This window comes from Bubalus kerabau, chromosome 9 (assembly GCF_029407905.1).
Source record: "Bubalus kerabau isolate K-KA32 ecotype Philippines breed swamp buffalo chromosome 9, PCC_UOA_SB_1v2, whole genome shotgun sequence".
Lineage (NCBI taxonomy): Eukaryota > Metazoa > Chordata > Mammalia > Artiodactyla > Bovidae > Bubalus > Bubalus kerabau.
Window position 1 is genome coordinate 34199218 of NC_073632.1, and position 19383 is coordinate 34218600.

At 42.3% G+C, this 19383-nt stretch overlaps 1 pseudogene; it reads right to left on the reverse strand.

Annotated features, from left to right (window-relative positions):
- Positions 1–222: 222 nt before the first annotated feature.
- Positions 223–13193, reverse strand: LOC129619555 (inositol-3-phosphate synthase 1-like; annotated as a pseudogene).
- Between the last annotated feature and the right edge of the window lie 6190 nt (positions 13194–19383).

Sequence of the window (19383 nt, forward strand, 5' to 3'; positions counted from 1 at the left end):
GAGTCGGACACGACTGAAGCGACTTAGCAGCAGCAGCAGCAGCTCTAATTGATTGTAGGTTAGAATTGCCAGACTGGAATCAACCACTCACTGAAACCAGATTACACATTGCTATTAGGGTTAAGGATGAATAATTCAAGAAGTATTTGGGGGGAGCTCTTTTCACATTGAAACCCTAATCAGTAGGCGGAATTTAATAGCACCTGGATTAAGCAGAAACCAATGAGGTAAAAATTGCTTCCTCTCTACCCATAAAAAATTTTTTCCTTTGCACTAGAAATTTTTAAAGGGAAAAATCATTCAGAGTATATTTTTTGAGTACCTGGAAGGTATAGCAAGTTAGTTGAGAGCCTCTCACATGAGAGAAAAGATATATAGACTTTTGGATCAGAGAGGAATTCACAGCAAAATGTACTCTATTCGTCTACCAGTTAAAGTGGCTTATCTGTGCTGCTCGCCAGTTAATACACACAGATTCGCACATACACCCACACACACCTGCTGCCACTGCTGCTCTCCAAGGTTCAGTGTCAAGCAAGGGAATTTCCAGCCAGACACCACTCACTTGGCTTTTACCCCATTTCTTTTTCCTCCCTTCAGATTGACTGGTGTTCAGTATGTCACACTGTTGATTGTTAACTTCTTGAAATAACTTATCCATTGTTTCCATAACTTCCTGGGGGACCATAAAGACAGAGTCTTATCATACTTGGCAGAGTGGCTCCTGGCCTGTGCAGGCTTGGCCTAGATTGAGCATTCTGGGAGTGACTGCCTCTGCAGACACAAGCAAATTGAGACATGGGTTACGTGTGCCTGAGTCTCCTTAGGACCCAGGTTGGGAGCATGACTTCAACTTAAAAGCACTAACTTTCGTCCAGTGAGACTCCTTGTTTCGGGGCATTGCTGCATCCTTACAAAGGCCGGTGTGAGCCTAAGGGAGTTCAGTTTCCTACTCTGATTTTTTTTTTTTTAATTAGCTGAGGATAAAATAATGATGATATTTTGTGGATCTTGTGGTACCTGTAGCATGCATCGCTTTTCAAAAGCTGTAAATTGTTTTCATTGTCTCAGTCTTAACCTCTGATTCTAAGAGCAACATGAATTTAATAGCATGTAAATCCAGCTGCTTTAGATAGTCAATGAATTAATAGTTAAAAGAAGGGAAAGAACAAATTTGTTACCCATATCCCTTGTTTTTTCTCATTGTGATTGCAGAATTTTTTTTTTTTTAGTTTTTTATATGTTTCACACACACACATAACAACATAGCTGGAATAAACTTCTGTTTTGTTAATCTGGTATTATTTGTTATGGATAAAATACTAAAATCAAGCAAGTTGTGTTTTGATTAAAGAACTTAAACATTTGGTTTTTATTATCATAAACCTACTGATTTACTAAGTAAAACTTTTTATTTAATTTTTTTTTGGCTAATACCTGCTAAGTCAATTCAGTCGTGCCCGACTCTTTGTGACCCCATGGACTGTAACCGGCCACGCTCCTCTGTCCCTGGGATGGCACCAGCTTTATTTCTTCTGGGGGCCTGAGGAGCACTGGGGATAGGAGTAGTTATGGGGGAGCTGTATGGTCATGGCCTTAGGTGGTGGGCATCTGGGGTACCTCAGCTTGCGAGTGCCCATTGGTGTCACCAGTAAAGCCATTGGGGGAGGCGGGCACTGCTCCTTTCTCACGAGGCACAGGGCAGGCAGTGGCCACAAGCCCAACTCGCTCGAGAACAGGGCGCTTCATTTCGCGCTCCAGAAGCGCGTGGTTCTACAGTGGGAGCACCACGCAGACTCTGAAGGTACTCTCAATGCAGTTGGTGCTGGCGGAAGAGTGGGTTGGCCACTGGGCTGCCCCATCGCCCAAGCTATGCTTGCAAGAGGAAGCCAAGCTGCGCAGCGATAGTACTGGATGGAAGCTCTGTAGCCCTGGGTTGACATCTGTGCAGAAGATCACGCACTGGCATGGTTTGGCAGCTGCTCCAGGTCTGGTGTGAGGGGCTTGGCCAGGAGCGAGTCCTTGAACGTGTTGTGCAGTTCCAGCCTGTTGGTACCACCTAGCATCTGTTCTGCTGTATACTAATCCAGGACACGCTTGCTGTCACCCACGTATAGCACGTGCTTGATGACCATGCAGTGACCCGGCTCCTTGCCCTGCAAGTAGAGCGCTGCGTCACTGTGCACCAGCACATCGTATACCACGCTGCTCTTGGACACCTCCTTGGAATGGAACTATGTTGGTGCCGACGGATTCTGCCCGTCATTGCTGCCAGGTGTAGCTCACGATGGACAAGGTCTTGAGGCCAGAAACAGTAAGGAAGTCTGTGAGCACGAACCTGACCTTGGTCTGGCCCGACTGATAGTCGTCTCCACCCACAAAAACACGGCACTGCCACGTGAGCTCCAGGGTACCAGGCACTGGCGTGGTCTGCGAGTACCCACCGAGGAAAGCACAGCCCTTCAAGATGCTGGCCACCCTGGACAGCGTGGAGGGCAACACTTCCAGGCCCAGCTGGATGGTGCGCAGCAGGCTCTCAGCGGTGTCATTGAGACGCAGGAGCACTTTGCAGAAGCACTCAGGGTTGGCGGTCCACACCGTGGGGACGTCTCCTCCGGCTGGTACGTGCGCGCGCGTGCCCGGGAGGACGTCATCGGCGTGCGCGCTCTGGTTAGCTAGTTGAGAGGAACTCGGAGGATACAGACAGAGCAGCGAGGGCCCAGACTCCTCAAGAGCGGCCAGAATAGCTTCTGCAGAGCCTGTGAGTGCCGTGTCACCTCCTGCAGGTTCAGAGATGATCATGCTTGAGTCGGAGAACAGGTGGTCGTCGAGCACCACCATGGGCAGTGAGCTGAAGGTCACAAATAGCTCCTGGCCCTCATTGTCCAGGCTCAGGCTAACGAGGGCCGTGAGCGTCAGCCAGTGGTTGTAGCTGGCCTCCTTGCGGCGGGTGCAGGTGGCCCAGGACAGGTGCAGTCCAGCATGGCAGGGCTCAGCCTGGAGCGGTTGTTCCTGTCCCAGCGGAGCAGGACCCCGAGCTGGGGCACCTGCTGGGCGGCCTGGAGGGCGAGGCACGTGGACCTGGCTTCGCGGTTGACAAATGTGATCCAGTACTTAATATAAGTCCATGGCGTCCGGCTGTAGACTGCAGTGGGCTCTCAACCTTGAGCTTGGTTTTCATCCGTCACGAGGAATGGTGCGGAGTCGGCGGGGACAGCAGCACATGGCTAAGTAAAACTTTTTATAAAACTTTTAATAGAGCTATAAAGTTAATCATAAAACATATATATATATATATTTTAATTTAAGGAGATAACACATAATAGTTTAAGTTCAACTTGGTTTGATTCAAACATATCCTTCTAGACCTAAGACTGTATAAAACATTTTATCTGGGCATTTCAATGAAAACGAGTCCCTTTGTGTGTGTGTGTGTTTAAATTGGAAGATAATTGCTTTACAATGTTGTGTTGGTTTCTGCTGCACAAAATGCGAATTAGCCCTAAGTATACATATATCCCCTCCCTCCTGAGCCTTCCTCCCACCTCCCCCCACCCCACCTCTCTAGGTCATCACAAGAGCACCCGTTTAAGCTCCCTGTGCTACACAGCTGCTTCCCACTAGCTAGCTGTCGTACACATGCTGGTGTGTATATGTTAGTGCTACTTTCTGGATGTGTCCCACCCTCTCCTTCCCCTCCTTGTTCACAAGACTGTCCTCACCTTTGGGTCCATTCCTTTCCTGCAAATAGGTTCATCAGTACCATTTTTCTAGATTCCATGCTGCTGCTAAGTCACTTCATTCGTGTCCGACTCTGTGTGACCCCATAGACGGCAGCCCACCAGGCTCCCCCATCCCTGGGATTCTCCAGGCAAGAACACTGGAGTGGGTTGCCATTTCCTTCTCCAATGCAGGAAAGTGAAAAGTGAAAGTGAAGTCACTCAGTTGTGTCCGACTCTTAGCGACCCCATGGACTGCAGCCTCCCAGGCTCCTCCATCCATGGGATTTTCCAGGCAAGAGTACTGGAGTGGGGTGCCATTGCCTTCTCCGTCTAGATTCCATATGTATGTGTTAATATAGGATATTTGTTTTTCTCTTTCTGACTTAACTTCACTCTATATAACATGCTCTAGGTTCATCCACCTCGGTTCACCTGACTCAATTACCTTTCTTTTTACAGCTGAGTAATATTCCATTGTACATTTGTACCACATCTGTCCATTCATCTGTTGATGGATGTGTAGGGTTTTTCCATGTCCCGGCAATTGTAAATAGTGCTGCAGTGAACATTTTGGTACATGTGTCTTTTTGAATTATGGTTTTCTCAGGGTATATGCCCAGTAATGGGATTGCTGGGTCATAAGGTAGTTTTATTTCTAGTTTTTAAAGAAATCTCCATGTTATTTTCCATAGTGGTTGTATCAATTTGCATTCCCGCCAACAATGCTAGAGGGTTCCCTTTTCTCCACATCCTCTCCAATATTTATTGTTTGTAGATTTTTTGGTGATGGCCATTCTGACTGGTGGAGAAGGCAATGGCACCCCACTCCAGTACTCTTGCCTGGAAGATCCCGTGGATGGAGGAGCCTGGTGGGCTGTAGTCCATGGGGTCGCTAAGAGTCGGACACGACTGAGTGACTTCACTTTCACTTTTCCCTTTCCTGCATTGGAGAAGGAAATGGCAACCGACTCCGGTGTTCCTGCCTGGAGAATCCCAGGGACGGGGGAGCCTGGTGGGCTGCCGTCTATGGGGTCGCACAGAGTCGGACACGACTGAAGTGACTTGGTGGCGGCGGCAGCAGCAGCAGCATTCTGACCGGTGTGAAGTGGTACCTCATTGTAGTTTTGATTTGCGTTTCTCTAATAATGAGTGATGTAGAGCATCTTTTCTGTGTTTGTTAGCCATCTGTATGTCTTTGGAGAAATGTCTGTTAGATCTTCTGCCCATTTTTTGATTGGTTGTTTGTTTTTCTGATATTGAGCTGCATGAACTGCTTGTATATTTTGGAGATTAATCTTTTGTCAGTTGCTTTGCTTGCAGCTCCTATTCTGAGGATTGGCTTTTAACTTCATTAATTGTTTCCTTTGCTGTGTAAAAGCTTTTAATTTTAATTAGGTCCCTTTTGTTTTTATTTCCATTACTCTAGGAGGTGGGTCAAAGAGGATCTTGCTGTGATTTATGTCAAAGAATGTTTTCCTATGTTTTTCTCTAGGAGTTTTATAGCTTCTGGCCTTACATTTAGGTATTTAATCCATTTGAGTTTATTTTTGTGTATGGTGTTAGGGAATGTTCTAATTTCATTTTTTTTTAAACATGTAGCTGTCTAGTTCTTCCAGCACCATTTATTGGAGAGGTTGTCTTTTCTTCATTGGATCTTCTTGCCTGTCTGTTTGTCTTACATAGCTGTTGTCCTGACTGACATCTCCTATAAAATTAGTGAAGGGATGACTTAATTCCTTTTATTTCATGACAGTTTCTGTAGGCTCACATAATCTTACAATTCTTTTATTGTCAGATTTAAATCTTAGATGGAATGACTGGGATATAGAATTGAAGAATATATGTTGACACAAATTTTAAAACTAAATTGTTTGCATGTTTACTTACTCTATGATAAATAGATAAATATTTACTCTGTGAGGGCTTTCCTGGTAGCTCAGCTGGTAAAGAATCCTCCTGCAATGCAGGAGACCTGGGTTTGATCCCTGGGTTGGGAAGATCCGCTGGAGAAGGGAAAGGCTACCCACTCCAGTATTCTGGCCTGAGAATTCCATGGACTGTATAAATCCATGGAGTCGCAAAGAGTCAGATGCAGCTGAGCGACTTTCACTTTACTCTATGAAGCCCTTTAAACACTAGATGGCACTAAAAATATATCATGATAAATTTTGTTATTCATCACGTGGATGTAGTATTAATGTTATGAGCTTGTAAGTTGGTACGTACTTAGTTTAAATTTTTTAAACATTTAAAACCACTGAAGTGCTACTAGTGCAGTTGATTATTGAAAGAGGTAATAAAATCACCAAACTGCAGAAATACATAATTTGTAATTAAAGCTATTCAGTGTTCAGTGGACAACAGATATTACCTTTCTGAAGGCTTTTTCATCATATGTGTTTGCTCTCTAAATTCACTAAGGGAAAGAACTACTTTGCAAATGAACTTAATGGATAGGTCCTTTTTATTTGTTTGGCTGCGCTAGATCTTAACTGTCGCACTTGGTGTCTTTAATCTTCGTTGTGTTGGCATCTGAACTCTATATTGTGGCATGTGGGATCTATTTGCCCGACCAGGAATTGAACTGGGACCCCCTGTATTGGGAGTGCGGAGTCTTAGCCACTGGACCACCAGCAAGGTCCCCAGTGAATAGGTTCTTAAACTGTTTGATAATTTGATTGATGATGAAGCATGATTTATGAGTACATTGATAAAAGATTGAAATTCTTGACATGTAATACTTCCTCTAACAAAAATAACATAAAACATGTAGTGATACACCACTACATGAGGACATCAGTGACTCACGATAGATTTATCATCAGTCCAAGGAATATTTCCAATTAGTCACTGCACAGAAAGCTTTGAAATGACCTGAAATATCACAGGAAGAGTTTCCTAAATTTGACAGCTGTCCTAAAATTTTACCCATTATTAGTAGATAGTTTGTGAAGCTGAAAGAAACTTTTATATACTATTGCAAGTAAACACAGGAAGATCAACTGTGCTAGAGGAAAGCCCGAGTTATCTTCTTTGTCCTGTGGAGACAGGATTGATGAGGATAGCCAGTCACCAGGGAGAGGTGTGTTAGGTGGTAACATAATTCAGGTGTTCCATAGTGTCTGGATCTTGTGATATTTGTAGTATTTGCTTGCTTTAAAAAGTTTCTCATTTGTTGTGACTTCTCATTACAAACATGTTATTCATTTTTGTATGTAATGTATTTTTTTTCTTAAATAGGGTTCAAAAATGGTATAAAGCTTCAGATTGCACAAATTATTCATTTTTAGCCCATACAGTCTCTGCTTTTTTTCCACTATTGGACTTTTGTTTATGTTGTTTTCTTTGTTTTTTATGTCCTCTCAATATTACCTTTCTAATTTCTACTTGCCTAGGACTAAAATATCTGGTACATATATCATATTTCCTTCATGAAAAGGACTTTGATCTCTCTCTCAAAGCTCTACATTTCCTTAAGTCAATCAAGAATAATTTCTCCCTCATCTAGAAAAATGTATTTTTATTTCTTTTGTAACATGTTACTTTGTATATCTTACATTATATATACTTATGACTGTGTTATTTTTCCCTGTTGGGGTCTTAACTTTCTGATGAAAGAGTCTAGATCTTACCCATATGCATCCTGTGTAATACGTAGCACAGTAATTTATATCATAGGTATCCCCTAAATATGTGTAAAATAAATTAATGAAGGCATGAACATTGTTTGATCTGAGGGTCACAGCATAACGTTTTTCTCTGACTATTTATTCAAACTCTGAATACTTTGGTCTTAGGTGTATACTTGTATTTAAAATAAAATATGCAACAACCAGACTCTTGGAGAAAATAAAGGAGGGGTTTTTACGTTTACAAGAAATCATGGTCCCATCTTGATATCGGCAACATTACAAGACCACAGATCCCTCTTCCAGCATATATTTAGTCTATATCAGAAGGCAGCAAACTATAGCCCATGGGCTAACTCCAGTCAGCTGCCTGCTTTTGTAAATGTTTTACTGAAACACAGCTGATTAATTTTTATCACGTCTGTGGTTGTTTTCAAGTCACAAAAGCACATTTGAATTGTTTCGATAGACTGTTATAGTGAGCAGAGCCTAAAATCTTTACCATCTGATCCTTTAACAAAAAAATTTTGCTGACCTCTGATATGAATCTTGTTGGTAGTTAGGTAGCCAGATAACTGTATAGGAGAATCCAAAGCTTTCCTTTTAAAAAATGAGTTGGGAATAAGAGAACCACTAAAATTTTAGCTTTGGAGTTAACACTTTTTCAGAGTGTTTTAAAGGTTCGTTTTCTCTTGGAACATATACACCCCATTGGGTAGTAGGAACTACTCCATAGAAATTTACAAACAGTGGAGAAAGACCAACACATCTTAGTTCCACACAAAGAGGTGGAACTTAGTGTGGTTTGCCACACTAAGTAGGCCAGCCAGTAGTCACCGAATCAGTAACTTGTGAAGTCCTGCAGTCAGTTCAGTTCATTCACTGTCATTTGTGACTCTCTATAAACCCATGAACTGCAGCACGCGGAGCTTCCCTGTCTATCACAAACTCCCGGAGCTTGCTCAAACTCACTTCCACTGAGTCAGTGATGCCATCCAACCATCTCATCCTCTGTCATCCCCTTCTCCTCCCCCCTTCAATCTTTCCCAGCATCAGAGTCTTTTCAAATGAGTCAGTTCTTCGTATCGGGTGGCCAGAGTATCGGAGTTTCAGCTTCAGTATCGGTCCTTCCAATGAATATTCAGGACTGATTTCCGTTAGGATATACTGGTTGGATATCCTTGCAGTCCAATGGACTCTCAAGAGTCTTTTCCAACACTACAGTTGTCGGGGAAAAAAAAGCATCAGTTCTTTGGCTCTCAGCTTTCTTTATAGTCCAACTCTTACATCCATCCATGACTACTGGAAAAACCGTAGCTTTGACTAGACAGACTTGTTGGCAAAGTAATGTCTCTGCTTTTTAATATGCTTTCTAGGTTGGTCATAGCTTTCCTTCCAAGGAGCAAGCATCTTTTAATTTCATGGCTGTAGTCACCATCTGCAGTGATTTTGGAGCCCCCAGAAATAAAGTCTGTCACTGTTTCCACTCTTTTCCCATCTATTTGCCATGAAGTGATGGAACCAAATGCCGTGATCTTAGTTTTCTGAATTTTGAGTTTTAAGCCAGCTTTTTCACTCTCCTCTTTGACTTTCATCAAGAGGCTCTTTAGTTCTTTTTTGCTTTCTGCCATAAGGGTGGTGTCATCTACATATGTGAGGTTATTGATATTTCTCCAGGCAATCTTGATTCCAGCCTGTGCTTCTTCCAGCCCAGCATTTCTCATGATGTACTCTGCATACAAGTTAAATAAGCAGGGTGACGATATACACCCTTGACGTACTCCTTTCCCAATTTGGAAACAGTCTATTGTTTCATGTCCACATCTAACTGTTGCTTCCTAACCTGCATACAGATTTCTCAAAAGGCAGGTCAGGTGGTCTGGTGTTCCCATCTCTTGAAGAATTTTCCACAGTTTGTTGTGATCCACATGGTCAAAGGCTTTGGTATAGTCAATAAAGCAGAAGTAGATGTTTTTCTGGAACTCTCTTGCTTTTTCAGTGATCCAGCAGATGTTGGCAATTTCATCTCTGAAGGTTCCTCTGCCTTTTCTAAATCCATCTTGAACATCTGGAAGTTCATAGTTCACGTACTGTTGAAGCCTGGCTTGGAGAATTTTGAGCATTACTTTGCTAGTGTGTGAGATGAGTGCAATTGTGTGGTAGTTTGAGCATTCTTTGGCATTGCCTTTCTTTAGGATTGAAATGAAAACTGACCATTTCCAGGCCACTGCTGAGTTTTCCCACTCCAGTGTTCTTGCCTGGAGAATCCCAGGGACGGGGGAGCCTGGTGGGCCGCCGTCTATGGGGTCGCACAGAGTCGGACACGACTGAAGCGACTTAGCAGCAGCAGCAGCAGCTGAGTTTTTCAAATTTGCTGGCATATTGAGTGCAGCACTTTCACAGTATCATCTTTTAAGATTTGAAATAGCTCAGCTGGAATTCCATCACCTCCACTAGCTTTGTTCGTAGTGATGCTTTCTAAGGCCCACCTGACTTCACATTCCAGGATGTCTGGCTCTAGGTGAGTGATCATATCATCATGATTATCTGGGTCATGAAGACCTTTTTTGTACAGTTCTTCTGTGTATTCTTGCCACCTCTTAATATCTTCTGCTTCTGTTAGGTCCATACCATTTCTGTCCTTTATAGAGCCCATCTTTGCATGAAATGTTCCCTTGGTATCTCTAATTTTCTTGAAGAGATCTCTAGTCTTTCCCATTCTGTTGTTTTCCTCTATTTCTTTGCATTGATCGTTGAAGGCTTTCTTATCTCTCCTTGCTGTTCTTTGGAACTTTGCATTCAATTGGGTATATCTTTCCTTTTCTCCTTTGCCTTTTGCTTCTTTTCTTTTCTTAGCTATTTGTAAGGCATCCTCAGACAACCATTTTGCCTTTTTGCATTTCTTTTTCTTGGGGATGGTCTTGATCCCAGCCTCTTGTACAAGGTCATGGATCTCTGTCCATAGTTCATCAGGCACTCTGTCTATACAAGGTCATGGACCTCTGTCCATAGTTCATCAGGCACTCTGTCTATCAGATCTAATCCCTTGAATCGATTTGTCACTTTCACTGTATAATCGTATTCCACTGTATAATCAGAAGCGATTTGACTTAGGTCATACCTGAATGGTCTAGTGGTTTTCCCTACTTTCTTCAATTTAAGCGTGAATTTAGCAATAAGGAGTTCATGATCTGAGCCGCAGTTAGCTCCCAGTCTTGTTTTTGCTGACTGTATAGAGTTTCTCCATCTTTGGCTGCAAAGAATATAATCAGTCTGATTTTAGTGTTGACCATCTGGTGATGTCCATGTGTAGAGTCTTCTCTTGTGTTGTTGGAAGAGGGTATCTGCTATGACCAGTGTGTTCTCTTGGCAAAACTTTATTAGCCTTTGCCCTGCTTCATTCTGTACTCCAAGGCCAAATTTGCCTGTTACTCCAGATATTTCTTGACTTCCTACTTTTGCTTTCCAGTCCCCTATAATGAAAAGGACATCTTTTTTGGGTGTTAGTTCTAAAAGGTCTTGTTGGTCTTCGTAGAACATTCAACTTCGGCTTCTTTAGCATTACTGGTTGGGGCATAGACTTGGATTACTGTGGTATTGAAAGGTTTGCCTTGGAAACAGAGATCATTCTGTCGTTTTTGAGATTGCATCCAAGTACTGCATTTTGAACTCTTTTCTTGACTATGATGGCTACTCCATTTCTTCTACGGGATTCCTGCCCACAGTAGTAGATATAATGGTCATCTGAGTTAAATTCACCCATTCAAATCCATTTTAGTTTGCTGATTCCTAAAAGTGTTCACTCTCGCCATTTCCTGTTTGACCACTTCCAATCTGCCTTGATTCATGGACCTAACATTCCAGGTTCCTATGCCGTTTTTCTCTTTACAGCGTTGGACTTTACTTGCATCACCAGTCACAACCACATCTGGGTGTTGTTTTTGCTCTGGCTCTGTCTCTTCAACCTCCCGAGTTATTTCTCCACTGATCTCCAGTAGCATATTGGGCACCTACTGACATGGGGAGTTCACCTTTCAGTGTCCTATCTTTTTGCCTTTTCATACTGTTCATACAGGATGAGTACAAAGGTATACTTCTTAGAATCTGCCCTTCCCAACTCACATTAAAATACACACACACACACACACTCATACTCACACTGACTATTGTGTACAGTAGGCCTGGCTCCATCCAGTGAAGGATGAATCTGATGTGCAGAGTGAGGGCTGTGTCCCATGATGAGAGGCCCTGGAACAGGAGGCCTTTATTGCATAGGCAACTGGCATCCAGTCTCTGCTTTTTCTCGGTGCCTTTCACCTGCCTCGGCTTCTCCTAACCTCTCTCCCCTACCTTTTCCTGTTCAGACCCATTTCCAGTCTTCCAAGAGTAGGAGATCAAGTCATGGGTTAACCGAGTTAAAACCTAGCCTCCCAGGAAACAGTGAAGGTGGAGAGATTTCAAGAGGGCGCTTGAGGGGCTTCCCTGGTGGCTTCGTGGTAAAGAATTCACCTGCTAAGGTGGTTCAGGCCTTGATCTGGAAAGATCCCACTGTGTGCAGTGGCTAAGCCTGTGCACCGCAGCTTTGGTGCCTGTGCTCTAGAGTCGGGAGTGCCACCAGGGAGGCCCTGGTGCCTAGAGCCTGTCCTCCTCAATAATAGAAGCCACTGCCGTGAGAAACTCGCACACTGCAACTAGAGAGTAGCCCCTACTACTCAAAGCAACCAGAGAAAAGCCCACACAACAACAAAGACCCAGCACAGCCACAAATAAATACATCAATAAATAAAGAAAAAAAAAAAAAGAGGACACCATTGTAGAAAAGCCAGCTGTGCTTGGCAACAATGAGGTGGTTCAACAGGCTGTATACTCCAAAAAGGTGTTCTCTGTGATGAGAGCAATAAAGGGTCCTGGTGAGCAGACCCAGGGCCACTGCCTTCTTATCCCTGAGACTACCATGTAGGAATGTGCGCCTTAGATGAAAACCAGAATATTTATATTAAAAAAGTTAAAATATTCAAGATACACCACCTGCACACAACTCGTCCAGTTGGCATCCTGAGAGCAGGACCCAAGGAGCGGTTTTCTAAGGGAGCAAATACATGACGAGTGTATTGGCTCAGCAGGTATGGGTGGGACTGAGCAGCTGCATGGCAGGTCTGCAGCTGTTCCTCTGAGCAGCCCTTTTGCCTATCACAATGCATTTCTTGGGAATAGGGTTCCTGGCACCCTATTTCAGAAGTGGAGACGACGTGGAAAAAATTTGACCTTACCTTGGAGAGATTCTGTCCTATGGAATATAGTGACCGGTGGGTTGAACCCATCAACCTGATCTCATGCCTAATCTTTTCATTCTGGCATGGCAAATATTATTACATATCCCTTTTTCAAAGGAAAACACCTTCTCTACTCTGGCCACTTTCAAAGGCTGGAGATATTGGGGGCAGAGACTTTGATAAAGCGTGCAGGCCCTAGAGAGAATTTCTTCCAAAGCCCTCCTGCGCATGTGAGCAGAGCACCGATAGAGTTCCTTTGTCTCAACACCACCCCAACCCATGTGGGAAGAGGGGCCAATGGTGTGGACCTGGCCTGAGATACATGGCAGTGCCAGCTGCTCCTACCCCCACATCCCTACTTTGCCACTCTGCAGATTGATGTCTGCACCTGAAAACTTTCCTGATGGCAGAAGTATGTCCCCACACTGGGGCTCAATTCTCAGTCTCTGAAGCAGGGCAGGGCCCTGAAGATCATCGTTCTCCCCGGCATATGCTAGCCTTCCTGGTGAGCGGGGGACTTTCAGTGGACAGGAAGCCACGTGTAGTGGATGCTCTGGCAGATGCAGCATGTCTGGACCTGGGGTGGCCCCTTGCACTCTTGGTCGGTTGGTCTAAATCTTCACAGTGTAGCATCTATCTCCCTTTCATCTTTCTTCTGCATGTGGTTCCCCTTTGGCCACCTCTCACTCCCAATACAGATATTTGGCATCTGGACTCTGACCGGCTCTGGAAGGGTAGACTTTGGGCCTGCTGTGCTTAGGAAGAATCTCAGAAACTATTAGAGGTGAGGTGTCTGAAATAATTGAAAAGAGAAGAAAATTGCACTTAGCTGTGCAATTTATTCAAGATCCAGTCATAATTTTAGATTTACTAGTTCCCACCCAGGTCTCCTTGCAGTAGCACCAAAATGGCAGTTCCTGCTTTTACTACCTGAGGAGCACTCACCTTAGCTTCTCAGTCTCATCTTTCAAGTGTGTCTAACATGAATGTGAATGAATTTTTTTCTGATACTTGAAATAGACATTTTTTTTTTCATTTTGACTTTTCAGCCCCCCTTTGGTCTAAGTCTTCTAGGACTACTTAATACATGCTTGTGTGAAGACCTCTTGCATGATCCCGCTAGAACCAGGATAGGGGTTTCTGATTCTTCCAACTATTTTGAAAGTAAGACAGTACAAAAAGATAAAATCATTTGCATAATTAGTTGCAACTTATATTGGTCTATGCCCCTTTTCCTCCTCCTGCCCCCCTCCTGTAGGCTCAGAGGATAGATAAAAGGGGAGATAGAAAAAAATCAGAGCAAAATGAATTTTACATTTTCTGCATTTGCCTGCTTTGTTCTTTCTACTACTTAATGGTACCAGAGTATGAACAGTTTGTAAGTTTTTTCATAATGTAAGTGCCTATCTTCATCAGGGGTATTTTTTCCTTACTAAGACCATTCACTCTTATTTGCGTAGTGAAATCACAGGAACGTGCAAAAGACACAAATCACTGAAATTCAGACTATTTATTTTTAGCCATAAATGGTTCTGATCAACATGCATATCTGTGCCACTCACTGCATATTTACCACGGATTATTAATTCTTTATGTTCACTAAGGCATATCTCTCAGTCTTAAAGTTCCTTTGTATTCCATCAGATTTATGGTACATAGTAAATCCTCAATACATATAAGTTGATTTATACAGCTGGGAAAGAGGATAGGTTCAAAGTCATTGATAATGCCAGTTGGAAAATTTGCGATCTGTACAACTGCACATGGATGAACATTTATAGGTGAAATGTATGGTGGATAATGTGAGAATACTCTAGCAAGCATTATTTGTGAAAGGTGGGCAATTAATTCCTGATGCACTGAGAAATTTACAAAAGAATAGTGATATATTGCAAAGCTTGTCTGTGAGATTTGCACCCTTAAGCATTTTCCAAAGTTAGAGAAAAAGATATTATAAATCCTTTTTGGAATCGTTATTGAAATTTGCATACATAGATACTCTCCAGAGACCCTTGGTTATCAGTTTCTTCTTTTTGATAAAGATGGAGCAGGTTTTACCTCCCTTGCTGACCACACCTTATACACATACTGCATCTGTCAGGAACACTCTTCATCTTGGGTGTGCCCCATTTTAGAAAGTACCCACATGTGATACTCTTTGCTTCATTTCTAGGTGTAAATGTTTATCTTTCCAATTTGTTATATCAAAGGTTGGGGTTATTTTGAAATATTAAGAAACAAATGGAAACCCATATGGCAGAGATTTTTTTAAAGACGTGTATCAGCATTTGGGAAGTGATAAGGGAGCTATTCTGTCTTCACTGAGGACAAAGTAATTGTCAATATGCTTAAATTGCTGGAAAGTGTACTGAGAATAGATGCAAGGAAGAGTTTCTCTGTAGGGAGTGTTGTTAGGTCCTTGAATGGGTGACATAGGACGTAGATCATTTTGATTTTCATTAATAACTCTTCAGTATCTTACTAAGATCTGAATTCTAGAATTTTGAATTCTAGTACATTTCTTTTACTTTGGAAATAAGCAAAATCAAAAATTCCCACCAAAATGTCCTTTCTTTAAGGCCTCAGTTCTTCCTAGAGCTAGTGATAATGGATAGACTAGGGAAGATTTCACTGAAGACTATGAGTGCTGCTATAGAAAGGTATTTGAGGAGTTTTATTAAGTGTGAAAAAGCAAGATGCTCTTATGGCATGTATAACTATGGGTGCCTTCAAAAAGGGAAGCGTGGTGTTAGAAAACAGGAATGTGAGAGGGATTGTTTTTACAGTGAACCAACCTTGGTAGCTCAGCTGGTAAAGAATCCACCTGCAATGCTGGAGTCCCTGACTTGATTCCTGGGTTGGGAAGAACTCCTGGAGAGGGGGTAGGCTACCCACTCCAGTATTCTTGGGCTTCCGTGGTGGCTTAGACTGTAAAGAATCTGCCTGCAATGCAGGAGACCTGGGTTCGATCCCTGGTTTGGGAAGATCCCCTGGAGGAGGGCATGGCAACCGACTCCAGTATTCTTGCCTAGAGAATCCCATGGACAGGGGAGCCTGGTGGGGCCCAGTCCATGGGGTCTCAAAGAGTCAGGCATGACTGAGCGATTTTTCACTTTTTCAAGTGCTGCTGCTGCTAAGTCGCTTCAGTCATGTCCGACTCTGTGTGACCCCATAGATGGCAGCCCACCAGGCTCCACCGTCCCCAGGATTCTCCAGGCAAGAACACTGGAGTGGGTTGCCATTTCCTTCTCCAATGCATGAAAGTGAAAAGTGAAAGTGAAGTCTCTCAGTTGTGTCAGACTCTTTGCGACCCCATGGACTGCAGCCTACCAGGCTCCTCCGCCCGTGGGATTTTCCAGGCAAGAGTACTGGAGTGGGGTGCCATTGCCTTCTCCGTTTTCAAGTGCATATATTGCCTATTCTGAAACAAACAAAATAATAAAATACAAAAAACTCTTAATTCATGAACAACAAAAGCAATGACAGCCTAATTTCATTTAATGTTGACCAATAGGGATGTAGTTAGATAAATTACAGTGCTCCATCTAACGGAATAAACTGCGCCTGTTAAAAAGAAAGCAGTAGGCATAGAGAACATAGTAAGTGAACAAAAGCAAAGTGCAGTATGTACAGAGTTTCACGTCTGTACATTTTTAGGTCACTCAGAGGGCTTTGTATACGTGAACTCTTCTGTGTGCCAGTGTTTTCTGGAAGGACACGCATGGAAGGATGAGTAGGGTTTTCCCAGGGGAGAGAATAGAGGGTGAACGAATGGGGAGGATGGTTTTATTTGTCATACATTTCTGAGTATTTATAGTATGTGTGTATGTTACTTTAGTGAATGCTTAAAAACTATATTATGCCTTTGTGAAAAAGTTCAGTGTCACATTCCATATTTTCCTAAACTGATGTGAATCCAAGTAGATAAGTTATATAATATTATAGAAAACACCTGTAAAAATTTCGCAAGTAGATAGCAGCGAATCCATTCTAGACATTTTCTTTTTCTTTTCTTTTTTGCAGTCACAGTCTTTCTTTAGAAATGATTTATTAAAAATGGTTGCATTTTCCAAATTATTTGCAACAGTATGATGCAATGGAAATAGTAGTAGCCTGAGAATCTCACTAGGACTTCCACTTGGACCCTTTCAGCCTAAAACCCAGCAAATTTCTGTGTTCAAAGAAAGAGGTGACTAGTTCATCTTTAAGATTCTGCCCCACCTTAGAATCCCAGGATTCTCTTACTGCTAGAAAGCAGAGAATTCAACGCTGATTTTATTTTTATTTATTTATTTTTTTATATTTTATTTTATTTTTTAACTTTACAATATTGTATTGGTTTTGCCATATATCAACATGAATCCGCCACAGGTAGTAACATTGAATTTAAAGATTTAAATCTGTGATTTAAAGATTTTTAGCATCCTATGTGATATTATATATCAGCAATTAGGAATGCTGGCTCTTACACCAGTGTGTATAGGTTAGTAGTACCTTGGTAGAGGCTTGGTGATTATGGTTGGTATAATAATGACCCTTCAAAGATGGCTGTGCTTTAACCCCTGAAACCTGTATGTGCTGTATGTACATGTTGCCTAAAGCAACAAAGGGATTTTTGTAGTCCCTTTTGTTCAGTTCATTTCGGTTGCTCAGTCATGTCTGATTCTTTGTGACCCCATGGACTGCAGCATGCCAGGCTTCCCTGTCCATCAACTCCCAGAGCTTGCGCAAACTCAAGTCCATCATGTCGGTGATGCCATCCAGCCATCTCATTCTCTGTCGTTCCCCTCTCCTCCTGCCTTCAATCTTTCCTAGCATCAGGATCTTTCCCAGTGAGTCAGTTCTTCGCATCAGGTGGCCAAAGTATTGGAGTTTCAGCTTCAGCATCAGTCCTTCCAGTGAATATTCAGGACTGATTTCCTGGAGGACTGACTGGTTTGATCTTTTTGCTGTCCAAGGGACTCTCAATAGTCTTTTCCAACACCACAGTTCAAAAGCATCAATTCTTTCGTGCTCAACTTTCTTTATAGTCCAACTTTCACATCCAAACATGACTACTCGAAAAACCATAGGTTTGACTAGACAGACCTTTGTTGGCACAGTAGCTTTTTAATATGCTGTCTAGGTTGGTCATAGATTGTCTTCCAAGGAGCAAGCGTCTTTTAAATTTCAAGGCTGCAATCACCATCTGCAGTGATTTTGGAGCCCAAGAGAGTAAAGTCTGTCACTGTTTCCATTGTTTCCCCATCTGTTTGCAGTGAAGTGATGGGACCAGATGCCATGGGACCAGAGTCCCTTTTGTAGTTGTGATTAATTTAACGATTTATGAGATAGGAAGATTATCCTGAAATAATATCATAATGTTTGTAAGAGGGAGGCAGGAGGGTCAGTATCAGGGCCGGGAGAGGTAAAGATGACATTAGAGGTCATAGAATCAGAAAGAGATTTAAGGATGGTATACTTCTGATTTTGAAGGACCTAGGCCAAGGAATGCAGGAAGCCTCCAGAAGCTGGAAAAGGCAAAGGAATAAATTTTTCTCTTGAAACTCCAGAAGGAACGAAATCCTTCTGACACCTTGATTTTAGTCCAATGAAACCCATTTTGTACTTCTGATCTCTAGAATGGTATCTTAGTATCTTAATAAGTTTATATTGCTTTAAATCACTAAGTCATGATAATTTGTTACAGCAGCAATAGGAAACTAATGCTGTGATATACATGTAGAATTAAAATTTAAAGGTCATATCAATTGTTGTACGTGTTTCCATCTTCTTTAATACAAATAGAAATTGTCAACCAAAGCAAGACTGAAGAAAACTTGTGACTGCTCACTACCAATCAATAATACACATAAAATGTTGTTGACTTTTATAGACAAAATATAGGAAAAGATAAATCAATAGGTAAGTTTAAGGAACTTCCCTGACTTTTAAATTTAAATGTACACTATTTCAGAAGGGTAAGTTGCCAATAGTCATTCCATGAGACTAAGAATGAAGGAATACTGTTGTGCTTGGCACGGATGGTGGAAAACTGGATGCGACTGTTCAGTTTTTTCCTAGCCTTCTCATGTAAATAGCTCTTTAGGAAAAGGTGACATTTTTGTAGTGGTATCAAATCCTGCCTGTAAGAGTGATTAACAGTGGCAACAAATACTTAAGTACTGGTTCACTGTCCATCTGCATCCATTTTACTCTAGCTCAGCACTTCTCTGTCAGTTACAATTGTAAATGTCAAGCACAACTCAAGTGGGACTTACAGAGAAGGGAATTTATAAACATAATGTATTACAAGTGTCTTATTTTCCTTCAGAATTGACCATGTTTACCAAGATTTACTGTGCTTTTTTCCCCCTCACTGTGCTTTTCCCCCTACCTGTACAGAGAGAGAGAGAGAGAATGTTGATGAGAGACGTCCTGTGGCAGTGATCAGTCACTTTGAAGCCATAGTGACCTTTAGGGAAGGCTAATTTCAGGATTTCCCCCTGAAGTCCATCCTCTGCCTGATGGGCTTTTTTTTTTTTTAATTTAATTTTATTTTTAAACTTTACATAATTGTATTAGTTTTGCCAAATATCAAAATGAATCTGCCACAGGTATACATGTGTTCCCCATCCCGAACCCTCCTCCCTCCTCCCTCCCCATACCATCCCTCTGGGTCGTCCAGTGCACTAGCCCCAAGCATCCAGTATCGTGCATCGAACCTGGACTGGCAACTCGTTTCATACATGATATTTTACATGTTTCAATGCCATTCTC